This window comes from Hemicordylus capensis, chromosome 2 (assembly GCF_027244095.1).
Source record: "Hemicordylus capensis ecotype Gifberg chromosome 2, rHemCap1.1.pri, whole genome shotgun sequence".
Lineage (NCBI taxonomy): Eukaryota > Metazoa > Chordata > Lepidosauria > Squamata > Cordylidae > Hemicordylus > Hemicordylus capensis.
In genome coordinates, this window is record NC_069658.1 from 140,518,750 (window position 1) to 140,542,299 (window position 23,550).

Consider the following 23,550-nt stretch of genomic DNA (forward strand, 5'->3'; position numbering starts at 1 on the left):
ATTCAGGCAGCCCTGGGCGACCAGATCGGCCACCCACACAACTGCCAGCTCCGTCACGGAGCCGGCGCAGGCTGCAGGGATCGGGGGCCATGCGGTCCCCGGAAGTTCCAGTAGCATCCTGTGGAGGCCCACAGGGCCGGGAGGCTTGTTTCAGCCTCCTGGTGGGGGTCTCCTTGGGTGTTGCTGCGGAGCGGTGCAGAGCTGAGCTAACCTGGGCTAAGGGGAGGGGGAGTTAAGTGGGTGACCCACTTTGGGGAAACCGGGCTCGCCTGTGAGTTCGGTGGTTCCCACAATCCGTGGGAAGCAGGCTAAGCTCCCTTAGCCCGCTTTCCACTGCTCATGAGAATACCCTCAGTATGTTCTGTGGTGGGAGAATTGTGGAGCATCTTTATGACTAACCCATTTCTTGTGGCATGAGTTTTCATGGGCAAGACCCAAATTCATCAGATGCAAGGAGTGGTCAATGAAGGTACTGGAAATATATTCTCTCTTTGATCCACAGGTGGACATGTGGCCAGGGGATGTGTGGAATCTGTGGGTTAAAAAGATTTTAAAAACAGGGGTTGGAAGCAGACATACAATGCATAAATCAATCAACTGAAGTTACACAATTCAGGACCAAATGGAATCCCAAGTCTGTTCACATGAGCACCCATGCCCAGGCTTGTGCAGCCCTACCTGGGTAGGACTGCTTGTGTGAAGTACCAGGATTGAGGCCAGTCCTGGCACTATCCTGCCAGGCAACACAGGATCCCTCCCGCACCCCGCCAGGCTTTTACTGTGGTAAAAGGGCACACGCACACCCTCTTACCTCAGTCCCCGGTGGTGTGTCATGTGCAAATGGTAGGCCTGCTGAGAAAGATCCTGATCCAACACTTGTCATTCACGCCCTCAAAATATTCACGCCCTTTTGGCCCTGAAAAGATCCCCCAAGGTGACTTGAAAAAAATTGCATGGTAAAATATAATTCAAAACATCAAAAAAATGAAAATGCAGATCATTTTGAATGTTATGTTTTCAAAATACAGATGTAGAGCCTCAAAAGTGGTTATTTTAGGATACAATAATGTCACAACATACCAAGCATGAAAAAAAAGATAAATGCAAACACTTACAGCATACATCCCTGCACTAATTCAGCAGCACTTACAGCAAATGAAACCCTGCTTTCTCTTAATCCTCTCCTTAACTTTAGATAGAAACATAAGATAATGTTAACACTATGTTTTTCTGTATTAAATAATGCTGTTAATATGAGCAGGTGTGATAAAAGTAAGTAAATGCAAAGCATTGACCAGAGAGCAGAAGACATCTGCCACACTCTCCTCCTCCTCCTCCTCTTTGTAGATGCGTGTGTTGTTTTTCCAGCATTCACACTTCCGGGTGGAAAAGCTGTACACGTTGAGGTTTTTATCTTACGTAGTTGAAAAGTCCCAGTTTACATCACTAAAGCCACTATTTACACAAACAGCCAACAATAATAACTGCTTATGTAAACTGGTGCCTGCATTACGCAGCAAATACCATCAGATGAATTTACGTATATTGCAGGCAGGCAGTGAAATTTATGATATGGCTTCGCTTCTCAGGAACCAATACGCAATTTGATGGTTCCTTCATTGCTCTCCATGCAATTCAGGGTATCTTTCAGGACAAAATCTGGAGATAGCTGAATCAACTGAACTTCTAACGCTGTCTGCTCTGACATTTTAAGCAGCTTGCTTACATGGTATAAAAAACATTTTATATGGCTTTGGGTTTTGCTTTGTGGTCTGCAACAGAACCAATGAAATATGTCCTCCATAGCACCTTCCACCTTCTGTGGAATCCTTCTACATTTCTACTTTGTAGAACTTGGTTTCTTTTGACGGAGAAAAGGAAATGAAGAAAAATGTCAGAATGGATCGATCATCAGGTTCTCTACTTCAACAGACAAACTGACGCTACAGTATGTCTCATCTGGAAGCTGGGAAGCTGGGAAGTAGAAGGAAAGCTGACCCGCCAAATGTAAATGTTGGTGTAACACTGCCAAGTAGAATACCTCTCCTGTAGATATTGGAGGGAGGGGGTGTTACTTCAGAGGCTTTTTGGGGGGTTCTCAAACTGGAGTTCCCAGATGTTGCTGGACTTCAATTCCCATTGCAGTTGCGAATCAGGAGGTGGTCCATTTGAATCCCACCTCTGTCATGAACTCACTAAGTGGCATTCAGCAATCCCTTCCTGTGGCTGGCCTGCTCAGGAAGTGTGGTGGTGGAGCTGCCTCAGGGGCTGCCACTGGCCACTGTTCTCACCAACAGCTTCATTGTGGAACCACTGCTGCTGCTGCCACCATCTCTCTACCTCCTTGCTGTTTGAACAGGCTGGGGGCAGGACATGAGCAGAAGGAATTTTGTGGAGGGCCCCACACTTCCTTCTGCTCTGCCTTTTCAAACAGTAGCAGGAATGGGATGAACAAGCAGGAGGAAGATGAGGGAGGAGGAAGAGTGGCAGTGATGTCCACCACCTATAGAGTGGGGAGGCAGGAGAAAATTTATTCACAGTCAGAGATGTGGGTTTTCCAGAAAATTTCCCATGCAAATTCCACATCATTTGCATACAATTTACATTATTATCTTTAAAAAAAAAAAGACAAAAAAACCCCTTCCTATACAATTTTTCCTGATGCCCTAAATAGATTGTGATCTGATTTGGCATGTTGTTTGGCCTGTTTATGAGAGTCAGCATGATGTAGTGATTAAAGTGCTGGACTAGGACCGGGGAGATCCGAGTTCAAATCCCCATTCAGCCATGAGACTTGCTGGGTGACTCTGGGCCAGTCACTTCTCTCTCAGCCTAACCTACTTCACAGGGTTGTTGTGAGGAGAAACCGAAGTGTGTAGTACACCACTCTGGGCTCCTTGGAGGAAGAGCAGGATATAAAATATTTTATATATATATACATACACACAGGTTTTTTTTAAAGGGGAGGAGGAACCCACCACCATATTAATTTCTCCTTCTTGTTATCTCAAAAGTTTTTTAAGTAGTCAAGTACAGATTTTAGAAATGGGACTTTTCCACAGGAAAAATGTATGGGGAAATTTCCCAGTAAATTATCTTTTTGGGGGAAAATTCTGCAGAAAATGTTCCACTCCGCATCTCTGCTCACAGTTCACTCTGTGAATGGAGAAATTGGGGGGTGGGGGTGGGGAGATCAGAGGGAAACACTCTTCATCCTACAGGTGAGAAGATGGCGAGGGGAAACTGGTGTGTGACAGGCTTTGCACACTGTAGGGGTAGGGAGAGGAAACTGCCAAGCCACTTCAGGCACCAGCAAGACTTGGGCTAGACCTGGCCATTCTCTCTCAATCTCAGATCCACCACCCATCTGTGGTATGGAGTAACACTTTCCAGGGTTGTTGTAAAGATCACAACATGATAATATATGTAATGTGCTTTGAACACTCAAAAGCACTATGGAATGCGAAGTATGATTATGAATTACTTTCAAGTAAACATATTAACATCTCTGTGCAGGTGACAGACAATTAATACTTTTCTGTTACTAATCTCTCTTCATCTTCTTCTTCTCCCCCTCTCTCATAACACTAGAACCAGGGTCAACCCATAAAACTGGTTGCCAAACAGGAAGTCCTTTTTCACACAACACATAATTAACCACAGGAATTCTCTGCCACAAGGTGTGGTGACAGCCAACAGTCTGGAAGGCTTTAAGGAGGGTAGATACATTCATGGAGTCAGGTCTATCAGTGACTACTAGTCTGATGGCTATAGGCCACCTCCAGCCTTGGAGACAAGATGCCTCTAAATAGCAATTGCAGGGGAGCAACAGCAAGAGAGAGGGCATGCTCTTGCCTCTTGCCTATGGGCTTCCTAGAGGCATCTGGTGGGCCGCTGTGTGAAACAAGATGCTGGACTAGATAGGTCTTGGGCTTAACCCTTCTACTTCTATATTGCCTATTTGGTTTATTTTCTTAAGCTTAATTTAAGCAAAATTGTATTTCTTATTTTCCTCCTCTGGCTGGCATATCAGTTCCTTTTGTATATTTATCCATTTCTGGTACTATTATTTCTTCTTCATTTTCCACTTTTAATTTAAGTGTTTTCTTTTATTCTTTTTATTCTTGCATCTCTGTCCTTATAAACTCTGTAATCTTTCACAGAGCTGCTCTTTCCATTTAGACTTTAGATTTTTTAAAAAAATTATTTCTCATTTTGATCATTGCCATTCTTTACTCATGGGTTTCCCTCCGTCTTATCTTCCACTTCACAATTGCATTATTTTGCTTGATTTGTCTATTCTGCTTGCAAGTGGAGTCATGTTACTTGTATTAATTTCTTTCCATTACCTCACTACCCCAATAATTCAAAAACAGTTCACCATTTTCTTACTAACTGGTAGACATGTTTATTTTTTGGCTCTGCCTTTGGGGCTGTTTTTGTTTTGTGTTTTGCTTTTTAGCTTTATGGAGCCAATGTGGTATAGTGGTTAGAGCATTGGACTAGAACCCGGAAGATCTGAGTTCTAATCCCCATTCGGCCATGAAACTAACTGGGTGATGCTGAGCCAGTCATGTATCTCTCAGCCTAACCTACCTCACAGGGTTGTTGTGAGGATAAACATAACCATGTACACTGCTCTGGGCTCCTTGGAGGAAGAGCGGTATATAAATATAAAATAATTAAATTAAATTAAATTAAATTAATTTGATTTTCTGCTTTGCTCTTTGCAGTCTGAAATCTGTTCTTCTTTTTAAATCTTTAATATCTTTTTTCCTTAACTTGCATATATGATTTTTATTTAGCTGCTTCCTCTGAATGGAATGCATTATCTCCTGAGAGCCACCCTTACCTGGTTTCCAATTTTCTTTTCTAAGTCTTGAAACAAATTATAATCTTTCTTATTATAATTGTACAGTTAAATTATAACTGTAAACTTTCAGGCAGAACCTTGTGCTTTTATACAACTCTCAGTTATTTATAGGTGCTCAATAAATTGTTGTTGATTGTGTTGTATTTAGGATCGTGGTTGAATCCCACTGATATTAATGGGACAGAACTTTTAAAATCAAAATACCTATGTTTTGGAAGCTAAGATTTTCAAGGTTTTTATATCTACCCAAAATAACACCTTTTGCTTCTCTAATGGAAATGTGTTCTTTGTTTTCCAATGCAATTATTTAAAACACACATACAACATTATTCAAAACACGATCATTGCAAAGACACGCAAAAGCAGAAACGCCTAGTTATCTATCAATGTTGTGGTTTTTGATCCTGCAAAATATTTTCTCAAATAGTAGGAAAATGCACAGTCGCTGGGTGTGCCCTCCTATGCGGGCATCTTGGAAGGTGGTGATAATGACTCTAAAGGGCAGCAGAGATACTGTGGCAGCACCAGCATTCCTGGTGTGTTGGTGGGCTGGGTAAAGGAGACACGTTCGAAAACAGGAGGGTATGGAAAAGACTGGCAGCTGTGCTAATTTAAGGACTGTGAGTGGGAAGGAGGAAATAGAATGTCACTTATTTTCCTCTAACTTGCACTTTGTTAATCTATCCTTTTGTTGGGACTAAAGGATAAGTGTGACATGGTCCCTGTCCCTGTCCGACTGTTTCCGGTACTCTTTGCATCCACATTCCATGAATGTATGTAGCAGCAGTCCAAAAATACAGTCACTATATCTCGCAGTAAGCACCCCATTTGAAACTGGAAAATTATTCCATTTCAGTGAAATGGCCCCAACACAGTGCTGAGCTAGGCCTGCTTGTGTCTCATTTGTTTTAGTGGAATACAAGTGCTAATAGACATCAGGGAAAGGTTACATTCCATATGACAACTTCTGGGTAAAGAATACACTCAGTTTTCCAGTGTTTTTGATAATGGAAATGAGGAGACATTTATTTATTTACTAATTGATTCAGTTTTATTCCCTGCTCACCCTACCCAAGAGACACAGGTATACTGAAGATGTTCAAAATACCTTGCCTGGAACAAAGGCAAAATTCAATGTGTGCTTTTTTTAAAGCTGATACATGAGTTTATACGTATCCAGTATAAAATCTGTGAATTGTTAACTTGTTTTAATTGTTTTATACGTATCCAGTATAAAATCTGTGAAACCTGAATGTTCATTAGCTAGCTAGAACTTTTAATAACATGGCTAGCAATAAGGAGTATATAAGGCTGTTCTCACAAGCAGCCTAGCCTGGGTTAGGCTGCTCGTGTGGAGCACCAGGATGGATCGCTCCTGATCCCAGCGCTGCCCCGCTCCCAGCCTAACCCTGCTTTTTGCCCTGGCTCTTAGCCAAGGTCAGGGGCACAAGTGTGCCAGCGCTGGGGTTGTACATCAGCACCGCACAGTGCATTGTGGGATTCCTGATGTCGGGATGCAGGGGTCTCAGGAGTGCCGCTCATATGCACAGCCAAGCCATGTATTCAGGTGGGCAAGGAGATCTTCTGGGAGAAGGTAAGTAAAGTGAAGCCTTCCACCCTGTCTGGCTGCCCTCCTCACTTCCCAGTCATGTGAATAGTCAATGTTTCCTGGTGGTTTAAAAATATCCCAATAATTTATTAATTTCCCCAGTCCTCAAAAGAAAAGGGGGGGGGAACCCACATAGCTTTATTTTCCCCCATCTTAGACTTAATTATCGCAGTAAACCTGCACGTTAACATCACATACCAGATTTTACTGAGCCATTCTCTTATCTTTAGTATTTTGATCACAACATATTCTTATATTGGTAGTTTGCATGAATTGGGTGAGATGGGATGACTTGTTCTAGATGAGGTTACATTTCCCCCCTGCCAAAGCAGCAGGTTTGTAACATGGGTGCTCTGGACTCTAGTAGCAGTTTCAAAAATCAACTTCATTTGGTTAGCTGGCTTGATTATCAGAACACCTAGGATGGATTCAGCTTGTATATCACCTTGAGTACATAATGAAAATGCAGCCAACAATTCAGTCTTTTGGGTGTTTACTTGGAAGTATGTCTCAATTTTTATAGTTTGTTTTTATAGTTTGATTTTAACTGTTAACTTGTTTTAATTGTTTTCACCCTGAGCCATTTTGGAAGGGCAGTATATAAATCAAAAAAATAAATTGAATAAATAGATAGATAATTGAGTGGGACTCACTCCCAAGAAAGTGTCCATAAGCTTGCAGGGTACGTATTTTATAAATAAATCATGTTATCCTCTGAAACTGCCCTTTGAGTTAGGTTCAGGTGAGAGATGTGGGACTACTACGGCTCGGTGCATTACCTCTTTAATGGGAGCCTGAGAGTCTCCATTGTCTTACTCTGCCATGGATAATGGGCTTTGTCCTTCAGAAAGAAAGAAGAAACGACCCAAACCTGGGGTGGTGAGTTCCATCTCAAGCATTATGCTGTTCTTTCCAGACTACTAAAATTGAACACACAGGAGCTCTCGCAGCATTGTGTGGGTAAAAAGAACATAGTCCATGCTCATTCTCAGTATAAACGAGTTATTCATCAGGGCCCATGAGGTACGTGTGTGGGGGTTTCCTGTGTAAACTTTCTTGGTTGGAGTCAGTAAACATTTCTGCATTGTCACAAATAATCAACAAGAGTGTAACAAATGCAAGTTTAGCTTTAGACCCGTCTGTTTATCATCACGACTTTAAACTGTTTACAAGAAGGGGAGCACTTTGAATGTTCCCCAAGAAGGTGGACAAAGCCATATGGGATTCCTTTATGAAACAAAGTTCAGAGGGACACGTGGCCATTTATTGTTACATCCATTTATCGTTTTAAATGTCTTTGCTAACATTCAACAATGACATTAACTTGCAAGGCTCCTGATAATTCTAGCAAGATGTTGAATTAAAAGCTGTTTGGTAGATAGCACTAAACCTGTATTTGTTATATTCTTATTGATTATTTGTGACAATGCTGAAATGTTTACTGACTTCAGACAAGTAATTTACATAGAAAACCCGTACACATATACTTCATATGCCCTGATTAATGGCCAGTTTACACTGAAATGAGCATATATAATGCTCTATTTACCCATATAACCTTTTAAGAGCTCCTGTGTATTAAGATACAGCAGTTTGCAAGTGCAGGCATAATGCCTGAAATCAAAACTACTGTCCCACTCATTGGTCAGTTACTGGAAAAGCCATTATTTATTGCAAAACGTTCAGTGATGGAGCCTGCAGCAAAGCAATAATGAACCTAGCTGTAGACATCTACTATGTCTCACTCTAACCTACCTCAAAGAGTTGTTTTGGAAGATGAGGTTTAGATTCTTTCATATCGCTGGGAAATAAAGCAGGGCCAGTTCAGGCTCAACTCTGGATCTGGAGTCTATGGGAAATCCAGCAGGCAGGAAAGCAATAGCCAGAAATAACAGCCACGAAAACAAGGTCAATGCCCAGGCAAGACCCAAGAAAGTCTGAAACAGAATATTTTACACATCCCTGTTAGCTCACAGGAAGCCTTCTTGCGTGGGTGGAATCACTATGGAGCCTAAGAACAATACTGCATGTGACACAAAATATGCACTTAGTTCTTAAAGGTAAAGTGTGCCATCGAGTCGGTGTCAGCTCCTGGTGACCACAGAGCCCTGTGGTTGTCTTTGATAGAATACAGGAGGGGTTTACCATTGCCATATCCCGCGCAGTATGAGATGATGCCTTTCAGCATTTTCCTATCTTGCTGCTGCTCGATATAGGTGTTCCCCAGCCCTGGATTAACCATTAAGCAAAATAAGCACACGCTTAGGGCATCAAGGGAAGGGGGCACCACAGAGTTTCCCCCATAGCTATTATGCCCTTAACTCTTTCACTGAACATAAGAACAGCCCTGCTGGATCAGGCCCAAGACCCATCTAGTCCAGCATCCTGTTTCACACAGTGGCCCACCAGATGCTGCTGGAAGCCCACAGGCAGGAGTTGAGGGCATGCCCTCCCTCCTGCTGTTACTCCCCTGCAACTGGTACTCAGAGGCATCCCACCTTTAAGGCTGGAGGTGGCCTATAGCCCTCCAGCTAGTAGCCATTGATAGACCTCTCCTCCATGAAGTTATCCAAACCCCTCTTAAAGCCATCCAGGTTGTTGGCTGTCACCACATCTTGTGGCAGAGGAGTCCACAAGTTGATTTTGCGTTGTGTGAAAAAGTACTTCCGTTTGTTGACCCTAGAATTCCTGGCAATCAATTTTATGGAATGGCCCCTGGTTCTACTGTTATGTGAAAGGGAGAAGAATTTATCTCCATCCACTTTCTCCACACCATGCATGATTTTATAGACCTCTATCATGTCTCCCCGCAGTTGTCTTTTTTCTAAACTAATTAGCCCCAGGTGTTGTAGTCTTCCTCATAAGAAAGGTGCTCTAGGCCCCTGATCATCTTGGTTTCCCTCTTTTGCACCTTTTCCAGTTCTACAATGTCCTTTTTTAGATGTGGTGACCAGAATTGTACACAGTACTCCAGGTGTGGCCGCACCAAAGTTTTGTATAAGGGCATAATAATATTAGCCGTTTCATTTTCAATCCCCTACCTAATGATCCCTAGCATGGAATTGGCCTTTGTCAAAGCTGCTGCACATTGTGTCAACACTTTCAACGAGTTGTCCACCACGACCCCAAGATCCCTCTCCTGGTCAGTCACCAACAACTCAGATCCCATCGGCGTATACTTGAAGTTGGGAGTTTTCATCCCAATGTGCATCACTTTACACTTGCCAACACTGAACCACATTTGCAATTTTGTTGCCCAATCAATCAGTTTGGAGAAATCCTTTTGGAGCTCCTCACAATCCAATTTGGATTTCACTACCTGAAAGAGTTTGGTATCATCTGCAAACTTGGCCACCTCACTGCTTACCCCTACTTCTAGAACATTTATGAATAAATTAAAAAACGCCAGTCCCAGTACAGATCCCTGGGGGACCCCACTTCTTACTTCCCCCCATTGTGAAAATTCTCCATTTATCCCTACCCTCTGTTTCCTGTTCTTCAAACAGTTAACAATCCACACATGTACTTGTCCCCATATCCAATGCTGCTAAGTTTCCTCAGGAGTCTTTGATGAGGAACTTTGTCAAAAGCTTTTTGGAAGTCCAGGTATACTATGTCAACTGGATCACCTTGATACACACACTTGTTGACACTCTCAAAGAACTCTCAAAGGTTTGTGAGGCAAGATTTCCCGTTGCAGAAGCCATGCTGGTTCTCCTCCAGCAGGGCCTGTTCTTCTATGTGCTTAACAGTTTTATCCTTGAGGATGCTTTCTGTCAGTTTGCCTGGAACGGACATTAAGCTAACCGGTCTGTAATTTCCTGGATCGCCCCTGGATCCCTTTTTGAACATCGGTGTTACATTTGCTACTTTCCAGTCCTCCGGTACAGAGCCTGATTGCAGGGATATGTTATATATTTTGGCAAGGAGGTCAGCAATTTCACATTTGAGTTCTTTGAGGACTCTTGGGATGGATGCCATCCAGCCATGGCGATTTGTTAGTTTTCAGTTTTTCCAGACCGTTTAGAACATCATCTCTTGTCACTTTTGTCTGACTCAGTTCTTTAGCCTCTATCCCCGAAAAGCCTGCTTCAGGAACAGGTATATGCTCAGTATCCTCTGCCGTGAAGGCAGATGCAAATAACTCATTGAGCTTCTCTGCAACCTCCACATTCTCCTTAATAATCCTTTTCACTCCCTCATAGTCTAATGATCCAACCGCCTCCCTGGCAGGTTTCCTGCTTCTGATGTATTTAAATAAGTTTTTGTTATTCCCCTTGATGCTTTTAGCTAAATGTTCCTCAAACTCTCTTTTCAACTCCCTTTTTGTCATCTTGCATTTCTTTTGTCACCTTGCATTTCACTGCCATACTCAACTTTAGTCGATTTTTTGTCATTGTTTTTATCTGCCGCCTTCGATTTTACTCTGCATTGTTAAAAAAAAGTTTTCTTTGGCTCAGTGAGCAACTCAGATTTCAAGAAACTACTAAGCTATGTATCTGAAGTAAAAAGTCATTGATTTGCAAAAGATTACTGTAAAGAGCAGTACAAAATACTGATAAAACTTCACGTAAAAGATTATTGTATGTAATGATGTCTGACCTTGAAGATGAAATATTTTTCTCAATCAATCTGTTGTGGCTATTTATAAGAAATTATAGGCAGTGGAACTGTTGTGTTTTACCTTTAAAAATCTAGAAGATTTTACTTATTTATAAGTAAATAATTTGCTTGAGTCTTAATGTCTTGTCAGTTAAGCAATGGAGGAGGCCGAGGGGGGCACAATAGTTGGGCTGTGCTTAGGGCATCAGTTGCCCTAAGTGGTGTTCCCCATAGTCTGAGGAAGGTACCAGCGGGGATTCAAACCAGCTCTTACATGCTGTTTTTTTTCTTGCTAAAAAATCAGAAGCAGCGGTGGCAGAATCCAGATTGGGAACACTGTGGGAGTGGAAGGAAGCTTTAATCTTTCCTTTCACTGCACTACCAATCTGAATTGACCCAACCTTTTGGTCTTTATCCCATTTTTTGCTGCTGCTGTTTCATAGAAGCTGCCAGCTAACAATCACAATTCCCGCTCCCCCCGCATCCCCCTTGAAATGTGGCGATATGATGATATCATCTCTTTCCAAGGGGCATTCCAGAGAAGAAATGGTGGTCAGTACGGTTGCCAACTAGGGACTTTTGTAGAGTTTTGTTTGCTCAGAATGCTTTGTTCTCATGAGCAGTTTCTCTTCCTCTGTCTCCTTCCCCTGCTGGCATCCTACTGACTATCCATCCAATGGGGAAACCAGAGGTGAGTTTCTGCTTCAGTGGCAGGTTGCAGAGCCACTTGATGCCAGAGCACGGATAGGTGGGCCCGGCAGGTGCAGCTTGCTTCCTTCGTGTGGTGACGGCAGTGAGAAGTTATCAGTTAGCTAAGTAATTTTACTCAGCTAGCGGTTACTAACTGAGTACTGAAATATTGGTTCATTAGTACATTGTACTGTACTGCATTGCTTTTCTGTGTTGATATGAGCTGCTCTGAAGGCTTCATGGGCAGAAAAGTGGGATAAGATTAGAAATAAATAAAATTTGACAAAAGATGCTTCAGACATTAAGACATGTGGAGGGGGGACAGAAAGCATGAATGGCTTGTGGCCCCTGTTTCTGCACTATCTTTGCAACATCTAAAATGGACCATGTACATTTCATTGTGGAGAGATAGGACTGGGCTGAAATACACCCCCACCCCCAATTTGCAGCCCCATTCTAAGACAATTTTCAAGGAGAACTCGCCAGTAAACTTCTTGATAGTCACTGGTACACGCTGCCTCACATGTCTCCCTCTGCTGTCCCTCACCAACCAAGCAACTGTTCTCCACTACCACCTGCTCTTCCTTGCTGCTGCTGCTGCCGCATCCCTTATTACCACTGGACTGATAATGAGAAGGGGGAAGAAATTAGGAAAAGGCATTAGAGTACTGAATATAGAGGGAGGATGGCATGCATATGAAATCAGGTGGTACCTATTGCTTTAACTGCTTGAACAAAGGGAATGGGCAGCATTTGGAATCCAGCCTCAGGCACAAGGCAGTCTTGGGCTGCCACAGTTTACAGAGGTAGCTTTTCTGCACTTAAGCCCAATAGAGTTCTTTACATTCTTATCTGAACTTTTCTATTGTGCTTTTTCTTATTCAACTCAATCATGTTGCGTTTCCGTTCAGAATTATTTAGTTTCAGAGCAAAACGGACAGCACTGATATTCACAAACAGGACCTAGCCAAACCTTTTGCCAGTGAAGATACTACAGTCTCTTATCCTTTGCATACCTAGTACATTTCCACATTTAGAGGTGGCCTTTATTTAAAAGACTTATCATCCACACCTTTAAAAAAAAAAAAATCCCAGGCATCTTAGAAAAGCAAGGATGATGATGATGCAATACAACATTTGATGCTATAATCAAAAGAAAAGAAAACCATCGTACTTGTGTTTTTGTTGTTGTTGTTGTTTTTAGTGAACTGTGGTGTGCCCTTCACTGGTCACTAAATTTGCCACTTTCCCCCCAGCTATTTGCTGCAGAAGTGAGAATTGCTTAGATGTATTATTGTCTAAGTGAGAATTAGATTTATTATTGTAAAACAAGAATGCTGCATCTGCGGATCCTGTTATTTTTGGTATTAACTGTATCACCTTGGATAGTACAACATAACTCAGCTTTAGGAAATGTACTTTAGAGGCCTCACAGCAGTTCAAAAGAGCAGCAAATCAACTGTTCAAAATCTATTCTAAACACCAGAAGACAGCTTTGGCAGTGGAGCAGTCTAGAGAAAAAGGAACAATGTATTGCTAAACATTTCAAAACATCAAAATATGAATAGATTAAATAAAACAGATGTGGGGAGGGAATAAGAGGTTAACTAGCTCTCTAGAGACCCTGTTTCAGTTCCCTCATAACCCAGATCCCCTGGATGACCTTGGTTAAGGGCCAGAGTTCTGACATAACCTTCTACCATTTAATCCCTGTAGAAATGGTGAGCATTTCAGGGCATGGTGATGGTGTATGCATATTGAAATACAGTATGTATTGCTAAAGTTCCTAAGATTTATCTTAGATGTATCTGGACAAAAACCCTCAAAGCAAAGGGTGTCTTTCTGCTGCCTAGGTGGTATAGTGCCTTTTGAAATGTTTGGTGCTATACTACTTTGAACAAGGTTGAGTAGCCTTTGAAGGCTACTGTTTCACAGCTGAGTGGTGGTGGTGGGTGGGGAGTGATTCTCACTTTTCTCCCCTCCCACCCAAAATCTGCTTGCAGAAATATGTCTCTTATGGCTTGCAGAACAAGCCTTCATCACAGCTATACTGCACCCTCTCCGTGAGGGCACAGCCCTTCTTCCACTCGCCTATAACTGTTGAGCACATAGACCCTTACGCAGCTAATCTAAGCTAATTATGCTACCGTCAGACTGGGAATTGCTTTTGCCATTCAAATAACAAAACTCTGCTTGAGTGGCTTTGCAGTTCATTTGTAAAGCGTGAGGCAATTAATCATCAATTGACAAACTCAATCAGCAGAATTAGCTCCTGCCAGAACTTAGGCCAAAGTAATTATCAATGGTAGATGGCCTACCTACTCTACAGTAATGGTGTTTGCTCTCTCTCTCTTTCTTAACTTTAATGCCTCAAGACATCTAGAATTCCATATAGAATCATCACTGACCATAGTTCCGATTTCCTCAAGAGTTGCCAGAGCAATTAAAAGACAACTTTTTAAAAGGCTAGGTTCAGATGTAACGCGAAACTGGAGGTCCCTTCACCTCTGGTTTGGCTAACGGAATGTCCAAACACAGCAAACTTCAGTTAAAGGGGGGAAATGGATCTGCAATTTCCTTCCCCAAACTCCATTTGTTAGATTGTCCCAGTTCTCTCTGTTGTCCCAACCTCCGGTTTGACATGGCCAGCATTATATCTGAACGCTGTCACCTCTGTTAGCCTTGTCCTAAACTGGAGTTGAGGGAAGAAGCTCCTCCTTCATTCCGGCTGCTATTGGCTGAGTGGGCTGTCCTTCAGGAAAGATGGAAGCCCTTCCTCCTGGCTCTCTGCCTCTCCTGTCTCTCTGCAGCCTTGCTGACTGCAGAGAGGCCTTTCTCCCCAATGTCCGAATGTGGACAGGAGAGCGGGGGAAGGGGGGATATGGAACCCAGCCAGAGTCTTTAAAGACTTAATTTTCACCCAAGCTTTTTAACTTGACTGTGGTTTTAAATGGTTTTAAGGTTGGGGGAGGAAGTGACATCATACCCGTGGTGGATGCCTAGTTTTTGAGCCCTCATCCTGGGACTGAATAGAAGCTTTTAAAGGCATTCATATACCTATTACCTTAAGGGAAATGAGGAAATCAAATGCTGCAACACCTAAGGATCATAACAAAAGAAAAAAAGACCTTACAGTTTTCCTATCCACACCTCAATCTCAATCGGAGGCCTCAATATCAATCGAAGGCCTCATCACGCCCTCATCAACACAACAAAGAAAGTCCTTATCAACACAGCAAATAAATGGCTGGCGGAGAAGCTCCAAGTCTTGTGTTGACACAGAATCAACAAACAAATGACACCCAGCTCCTGCTAAATGAGTTGCAGAAAGTCAAAGCAGACATTCTAACACAAATGCAATCATTACTGCAACCTCTGCAGCAAAGAACGGGAGAACTTGAGCAAAAAGCTTCATATACGGTCCAGAGAGCAGAAACACCTATGGAAGTAAGTACAACCTTACAAGCTGAAATACAAATAATGCAGAAAAATGAAGTAGGCTACCTTTATTGTATTGAAAATCTCAAAAACCAATTAAAAAGGGACTCAATCTGATTTAGAGGTTTTGAAGAGAGGGTAGAAGGCAGGGATATTACCCCTTCTATCGCTACATGGCTAAATAAAGAATTGCAATTGTAAGCCGGAATCTACCCGACTATAATAAGCGCATTACACCCTACTAACTTGGCAAAGAGGCACCTTTTACCGTGGTGATTCTCTTTATTTAGCAGGGGGAGAGTAACTGGCCCTGTCCACCCCCAACACAGTACTTCCAGTGACTGTTGCTGGTGTGTATCTTATGTTTCTTTTAGATTGTGAGCCCTTTGGGGACAGGGATCCATCTTATTTGTTTATTATTTCTCTATGTAAACCACTCTGAGCCATTTTTGAAGGGCAGAATAGAAATTGAATTATTATTATTATTATTATTATTATTATTATTATTATTATTGGGTTCCCCGCCCATAAATGCAGTGCAATTCCCAAGGGATATAGTTGTGAAATTTCTGGATATGCGTACAAAAAAAAAAAAACATTGCAAGAAGCCAGAAGACGTGGATCCTTTCAATATTTGAATAAACCTATACAAGTTTTTTCAGACCTATTTCCTATCTCCAGAAACCTTGAAATTAAGAAGATTGTGCCCTGTAGCAGAATCATTAATAGCATTAATATCCATTATAGACGGGGCTTCCCCTTCTTACTTCAAATTCGTTATAAGGCAGCAATGCTGACAACCACAGAATTAGAAGCCGGTATAGACCTTCTTTCTTCTTTGGGCCTCCAGATGAAACAGAAGGATGAAATAAAAGAACTGCCCCAAAAGAACCTAAAATGGAAAAAGCAATAATTGTCTAACACCATCTTTCACATTCTCCAAACCAAACTTCATTGTGATGTAACCTTGGAATCAGCAGTCTCCATCAAAATAGTACCAGAAAAAATGAAACACATAGACATGGATGGGGTATGTATGTGGGTGTATCTATATTTTACTGTTCCACTGCTGGAGGGAGGAGAGGTGGGTTATGTTATGAAAAAATAATAACCATTATTAATATAAAAATAATTAACTATTGTAGAAATTCGGGGGTGAAAAGATGCTCTCCGTTTTTCTCAGAAAGGTGAAATGAGATTTCACCACCTTTAATTCTTGTTAAATTGTTGATTTGTCTGTTTGACTGTTCTGGAAATTACGGGGAGGGATTATTTAAAACAATGAGTATCATCTGGCTTGACTTTTACCAACAAGTAATTACACGAACCTTCTCTGAATGGGATAATGAATATATCTATGATAATGAACAATGGTGGACACTTTAAAAAATCCTCTGTTAATTGCAATGGCTTGGAGTCCTGTGTCAAATGCTCTAAAGTATTTAAAACACTGCATAAACAACAAGCCAATGTTGTATTCCTGCAAGAAACACACACAAAGAAAACAGCTGTAAAACTATTCAATTATTCCAACTTCCTGCAGCAATATATTGCATCAGGAACATCTAAATTAAGAGGGGTAGCCATATTAATCTCTAAGAACTGTCCTTTTAGACCTTCTAGGACACACACTGACCCAGCAGAACATTACATCTTTATAGAGGGCACATTATTTGATAAACCTTTGATACTGGGTTCAATTTATGCCACCAATACCAAACAACACTCCATCCTCAAACCACTTTTTAAAAAATTACCCCCCCAAAATTAAAAACTGGGTTATACAAGGAGATTTTACCACATTTATGAACCCAGTTCTGGACACCTCCAACAAAGAAAAGCAACATACTCAACACCAATGCAAAACTATGTTAATGCAATTGACTGAAAAATCCAGGTTAATGGACACATGGAGAGAACTACAGTACATCTACTGGAAAGAGACTACACATTTTACTCAAATAGACATCAAACACACTCCAGAACTGATTATATAACAGCATCTCTGTGGCTATATTTACAAAAATATTAGAGATAAAATTTGGTCAGATCATCACTGGATCACAGGGTGGTTACAATTTGAAGGAAAGGAAAAGAAAAGAAACTTATGGAAATTAAATACATCTTTATTAAACAATAAACATATTGAAAAACAATTAGAAGATAAAATCCAAGAATTCTTTGAATTTAACACAGATTGTGGCAGAAATCAGCAAACCATCTGGAAAGCATTTAAAGCCACACTTTGAGGTGAATGTATAAGCCAAGCATCACAAGCCTTGAAATAAAGGAACTCTGAAAGAGGAAAAAATATATAAATTATTAAAAATCTAGAAGCTGAACATAAGAAGAGAGGAAATTTAAAAAAAATACAGTCAACTCCAAAAAGCTAGATCAAAACTGGACTTTAATAAATAACTGAATTACTCTCATGTAATTCAGGAAGTGTTATTATTTTTAAGACAAAAATATTATGAAAAAGTTGCTAGAGCAAGTAAATACTTAGCTAGAAGAATTAATAATAAAATTCAATCTAAAACAATCAAAATACTTACATCTAAAGACCATGGAAATTTAACAAAAACTACAGAATTTTGGATGAACTAACTAAATTTTATGAAAATCTATATACTTTGGAATCTCTGCAGCCAGACAATATTCTCGAATTTGTAAATATGCATCTTCACACTAAAATAACAACTTTGCATGCTAAAATATTGGAGGACCCTGTTTCAGAAACAGAAATTGCTCAAGCTAGAACATCCACTCAACTGGGCAAACATCCTGGACTAGATGGCTTCCCAAATGACCTTTACAAAAACATTTAAAAACAAAAGCACTGAAATTGTATCCCTGTCCAGACAGGAATGATGGGACTTGTAGTCAACAATATCTGGAAATCCTTGTTAAAATGAACACTGTACCATCGAGACATGGTTGTTGATCAAAACCTGAAAACATGAGCCATCTCTGTAAAAGACTTAGAACAACAGTCAGGAGTTATGCGAGGATTTCAAGTGTCATTTTCTCTGTCTCATCTCATTCTTTTTAAAAAACATGACTTTGTCCTAGAGGATCATCTGCCCAAATAGCCACTAGCAAAATAGGGGAAGAAGAAGGTAGTGGTGGTGGGGGTGGGGGTGTCTATAAACCAGTGAACGATTCCTGCCAGCCTTTGTCTTATGATGACTGTTGGCTCATGATGGGGTATATGTGTATTCACCACACCAGTGCTTACTTTGACACCAAGAGGGAGGAGGATCCATTAGTTTGCCACACTAGACAGAGAAATTTGCAACAGGAGCAGACAGCCAAGTTCTGCCAGGGCCAAAACCAGCCCCTGCCAGACTAAGAAATCATTGTAATTTTCCCCTTCCTGTCACAAGCAGCGTGCTGTTCTTTTATTATTGACTCTAACTCTCAGATATCCCAGTCATGGATGGAAAATTCAGGGTCAATTTACAAGAGACACATTTTCTACATGGAAGTTTCTTCTGTGCAGATGTTGTGCAGAAACCCATGTGTAGTGACCGCCAGGGGCATAGCAAGGTTGGAATGGACCAAGATGAGATTTTAAAATGGGCCCCCAGTCCCTCAAAGTCCAGGGCCTCCACACATCCCAGGCCCCCAAGGATTTAAGTCTGATATTTCAAAATAAGTATGCTGCCTGGAAATACATTTCACTGAATACACACATGCACACTTCACAGTATATAGTGATATACATTGAGTACTATATATTTGTGCTACTTTTATTGTCTAGAACACACTAGCTACGCTAATTATTAAAATGGCCCCCTCGCTGCAGATTAGGAAAGGAGACTTTCAACCATGCAGGGTGAGCCTATGTATGTTTTCTCAGAACAAATTCAGTCAAGTTTAATTCCAGGAGTCTTTTCACACGAGGCTTTTAAAGCGCTTTAACACACATCTCCTCTGGAATGGAGATGCTGCATTCACATGCTGGCCAGATTTACCCTGAAGTCCCTGCAAATTATTGGAGAGCAGTTCACACACAAGCAAAATAAAATAAAATAAAAGCACAACACATGCTTCACAGTTCACACTCAGACCTTCTGGGTTGCAAAACAACTTGAACATAAGTGCATTTATAAATGAATGAAAGAATGAATGAATAAATAAATATTTGTTCCAGAAGTTTTTGTAATTTTCTTCCATGAAACAAGCTACTTATAGGCCTTAGATAGTTTTTGTTTTTAAAGCCAGCACATTTTTTCAGTCTGTTTTAAATTAAATACTCGGAGACTTCTCAGTCTCGCCCCACCACCCATATCAAAGCCCTATGGCAAGCAGATCCCTATATACGGGGGTAACCACAAAAAGGAATTCACGGCCTAACTTGCAAAAGCTGCGCTGGATGGTCTGGTCTGCTGCAGGGAGCTCTGCCAGCCTCCTTCCTGGCTTGCTGGGGCCTGCCGAGTTCAGGCTTCAGAGAGGCCTACTTGGAGGCCTCTCTGGAGGCCCCGCCCGGCTGCTCCCATCCTAGGCCTCATTGCGGATCCTAGGCTGGAGCTGGAGGTGAGGGGCCCTGGGGCTGGGCAGGTGGCTGAGGGGCCCTGGGGCTGGGCAGGTGGGCAATGGGGTGGGGGTGGCAGGAACTGGCGTGGCGCCCCCACCTCAGTGCCACCTAGGGCACGTGCCCTGCCTGCCCTCCCCCCAGTTCCGCCTATGAATATAGGAAAAGACTAAAAATTCTAATGGATAATGTTTTAAAGAAGATTGGAAACCATTTTTGTTGTATTTGAAAAATTATTTTCCTACTATGGATCTTACAGCAGGATTTGGAATTTTTAAAAAATAAAATAAAATAATGCAGGTTGGGTAGATTAACTGTGTTTCTAAATTTATGTTTTGAATTATTAAGATAGCAAGGGTAAATTTTATAGCTGATGTTTCATGAAGAGAGGTGTGTGGGAAGTCCAGTTTCGTTTATTCTGTTTGCTATGAATGATAATAATATTATTGTTAAAATCAATAAAAATTGAATTTGGGAAAAAAAATTCTAATGGATTAATAAGCACATTACTTTTCAAAACATAACAATATAGACTTCAATGTCCTGTTTTTAACAGTAGCTGATTTTTTCAAAGCAACTTCTTAATTTGTAGAATAATTTATCCTAATAAAGAATAGTTTATCCAATTTTTTTACAGAATTAAAAATAAAATAGTTATGATATAGAGGATATGCCCAAATAAGTGGACTTTGAGCTGGCTCATGCATAACTACAAGTGCAGATACAAACAATATTCTTGTATACAATAAGTGCAGATAGAAGCAATATTATACTTGCTGTATCATATTGTAGGAGGGGAATAACTTGCATGCTGTCACCTCCTTTGTGAACCCTTTTTTTGTTAATGGAGGAGAATGTAGTGCTCATACACAGATCCTTTTCTCCAATATTATGCAATTCATGCAAATATAGTATTCATACAAGCAAGAATTTATATCTATAATATTAGTTCAATTCAGTTCAGTGAAATTACAATGCTTAGAGAACATTAACAATGTAATGTAATGTAATGTAATGTAATAAAGACTTTATTATTTATTTATTTATTTATTTATTACATTTTATATCCTGCTCTTCCTCCAAGGAGCCCAGAGCGGTGTACTACATACTTAAGTTTCTCTTTCACAACAACCCTGTGAAGTTGGTTAGACTGAGAGAGAAATGACTGGCCCAGAGTCACCCAGCAAGTACCATAGCTGAATAGGGATTTGAACTTGGGTCTCCCCAGTCCTAGTCCAGCACTCTAATCACTACACCACGCTGGCTCTCTTATTAAACATAAATATAAACCTTAAAATATATGTAACAATTTCTAAACAAAAATTAGTTTTTAAATAAAGAAGCCATTCACAATATAACAAACATGTATTTTATATCATCCAAAACATATTCCATACTCTGAAAATTTGCACAGTTTTTCTGAAAACCAAGATAAATTTGCTTACTTGCAGTTCAATAGTAAGATAATAGGGAGCTAGAGGGATCCTGATCGCCTTAATGTTTGTGCTGGCTCCCTCCTTAGCAGCTGTCTTCAGAAGGTCGACCATGATTTGTCTAAAATAACGGCTCAGCGGAGAAGCAACCTGCCTAGAGAGCAGAAGGCTGTTGATTTGAATCCCCGCTGGTGGGTTTATATGAGAAACTCCTATATCGGGCAGCAGTGATATAGAGCAGTGCTGAAAGGCACTATCTCATACTACGTGGGAGATGACAATGGTCAACCCTTCCTGTGTTCTACCAAGAAAACAACATGGCTCTGTGGTTGCCAGAAGTCGACACCAACTTGACGGCACAACCTTTCCTTTCCTTTCAAGGGTTGGGGCTTGTGGATTTCATTAAGGGTCCCTCCTACTTTTCCCTCCATATTAAGAGCACTGACTTCCACTACACCTTTCTTTATCTTAGAGACACTGGATGACATCCAGACAAAATTAGTCAAGTAGTTTCAATGGGAAATGAAAAGTCATTACTAACATTTCCCATTAATTTCAATGGGACTACTCTTGAATAATTTAATCTGGCTATCACCCACTGGCTGAGGTGAAATCCACCAAAACTAAATGGCTTAATCGTGCTATGATACGAATATTCGTCTTGCACTCAATTCTGTATTTGATGATGGCCTTTTAACATGACACTTTAAAAAGACCACAAGATTAAAAACACCAACAAAATATCCTAACTTTCTCCCTTTATCCCTCCCAAACCAGTCTGATAAGCATTTTATAGTGCTTCTGCAAGATCTTCAATCTCTGGCCTGTCTCCAAACAAAAAACAAAAAACCCCACCTTCACAGTTAAATAGCAGCTACTGGAGACTGAGGAATACCTCTGTCTATATCATTATGTTATGGATTCTCAGGTGGTTAAATTGGGTGCTCAGGCATGGTTTAACTGAGAAGTTGTGCTAATCATATCAAGGGTAAAACTCATTTAAAAACAAGTTCTGGTAAGAGCGAATCTGCCTACTTTCCTTTCACTATAATCTTAATTGATATTACCATCTTCACAAGTTAGCCCACTTCAGCCTTAAACATTCACACATCCACCATCTTGAATTGGGGTGGATGACATCATCTCAAACTATGTCACTGAGGTGTCCCTATGTGTCACTCACTACAACTGTACTAAATTTGGTTCAAATTGGTTAGACGGTCCACAAGTTAGCCCACTTGTGCCTCAAAAGTCCATGCGTCCACCATCTTGAATTGGGGAGGATGACATCATTACAAACTATGCCACTGAGATGTTCCTATATGTCCCTATAATTACAGCAAATTTGGTTCAAATTGGTTAGGTAGTACCAGTTCACAAGTTAGCCCATTTGTGCCTCCAATGTTCACACATCCGCCATCTTGAATTGAGGAGGATGACATCATCACAAACTACACCACTGAGGTGTCCCTATGTGTCTCTACAACTATACCCAATTTGATTCATATTGGTCCAGGCATTGCGAAGTTGATGGGGACACACACAGAATGCCGGGTGATCTCATAAGCTTACTTTCCTTAAGGAAAGTAGGCTAAAAAAGTATAACTGTATTGATTGTTTTGATTGCTGTAATTTAAAAACATCTTTTATTGTAAATACCTGCCTAGTTATAAAATGTCATGTAGCAATAAACTGCTATAACATAGCTTTTATCTTTTCAAATGCTAATCTCAACACATTTGTCAAGCTTTTTATTATGCTTTTCAGTCTTATTAATCGAACTATGGCTATTTCGATTAAGTGGCACTGGCAACAATGATAGTACATAATTCTCATTGACAGGAACACTAAGAACCATATTACAAGAGTTCTATTTTGACAGCTGTTGAGCAATCTATATCCACAAGGACTGGCAGCTAAGCTGGAGGTTCTGCTGCTAGAGGTTGAGTGGAGCTGGCAGATCAAAGTTGGAAGAAATCTACATTTTAGACTTGTAAGATTGGCTGGGGGAGGGGGCAGATACTCTGAAACGCTACCATATTTGTTCTTTGTAGTTATTTGACATTATAGAGTACTCATTGTGTGCCTTTCCCTGATGTCATGTGGTGCCTCTTACTGTCACATTATATAGAGTTGTTGAATACCTGTAATATATAATGTTACTGCCAAATTGCATCAGTAGCAAAATTCTAGTTGAGCTTTGCAAATCTCTGAGATTGGAATAGTATCCCAACAGTGTAACCCCACTTTCTCCTACAACTACTGTTGTGAAAGAAGTATAGGATGCAAGTCCATTAATGGGGTGAGGTGATTGAGAAGAATAATGCCAGGGACCACACATTAATGCACAGTGGCTCCAGCCCACTAG

The 23,550-nt window shown here is 40.8% G+C and overlaps 1 protein-coding gene and 1 long non-coding RNA gene across 19 annotated transcripts in view; one reads left to right on the top strand and one right to left on the bottom strand.

Annotated features, from left to right (window-relative positions):
- Positions 1 to 23,550, top strand: part of NRG1 (neuregulin 1) — an 811,186-nt gene that overhangs the window by 478,442 nt on the left and 309,194 nt on the right. The window lies entirely within an intron of this gene.
- The window catches only part of LOC128343314 (uncharacterized), a 63,354-nt gene that overhangs the window by 19,029 nt on the left and 20,775 nt on the right, over positions 1 to 23,550 (bottom strand). For 2 of the 7 annotated variants that reach the window (XR_008315461.1, XR_008315465.1), the window contains exons 3-5: positions 8,238 to 8,419; positions 812 to 916; positions 400 to 532 (exon numbers count right to left, since the gene is read on the bottom strand). This is a non-coding gene — a long non-coding RNA (uncharacterized LOC128343314). Of the gene's footprint in view, positions 1 to 399; positions 533 to 811; positions 917 to 8,237; positions 8,420 to 15,979; positions 16,105 to 17,176; positions 17,508 to 21,194; positions 21,337 to 23,550 lie in introns of those variants that run through there. The other 5 variants (XR_008315463.1, XR_008315467.1, XR_008315466.1 and 2 more) reach the window with 5 other exon arrangements.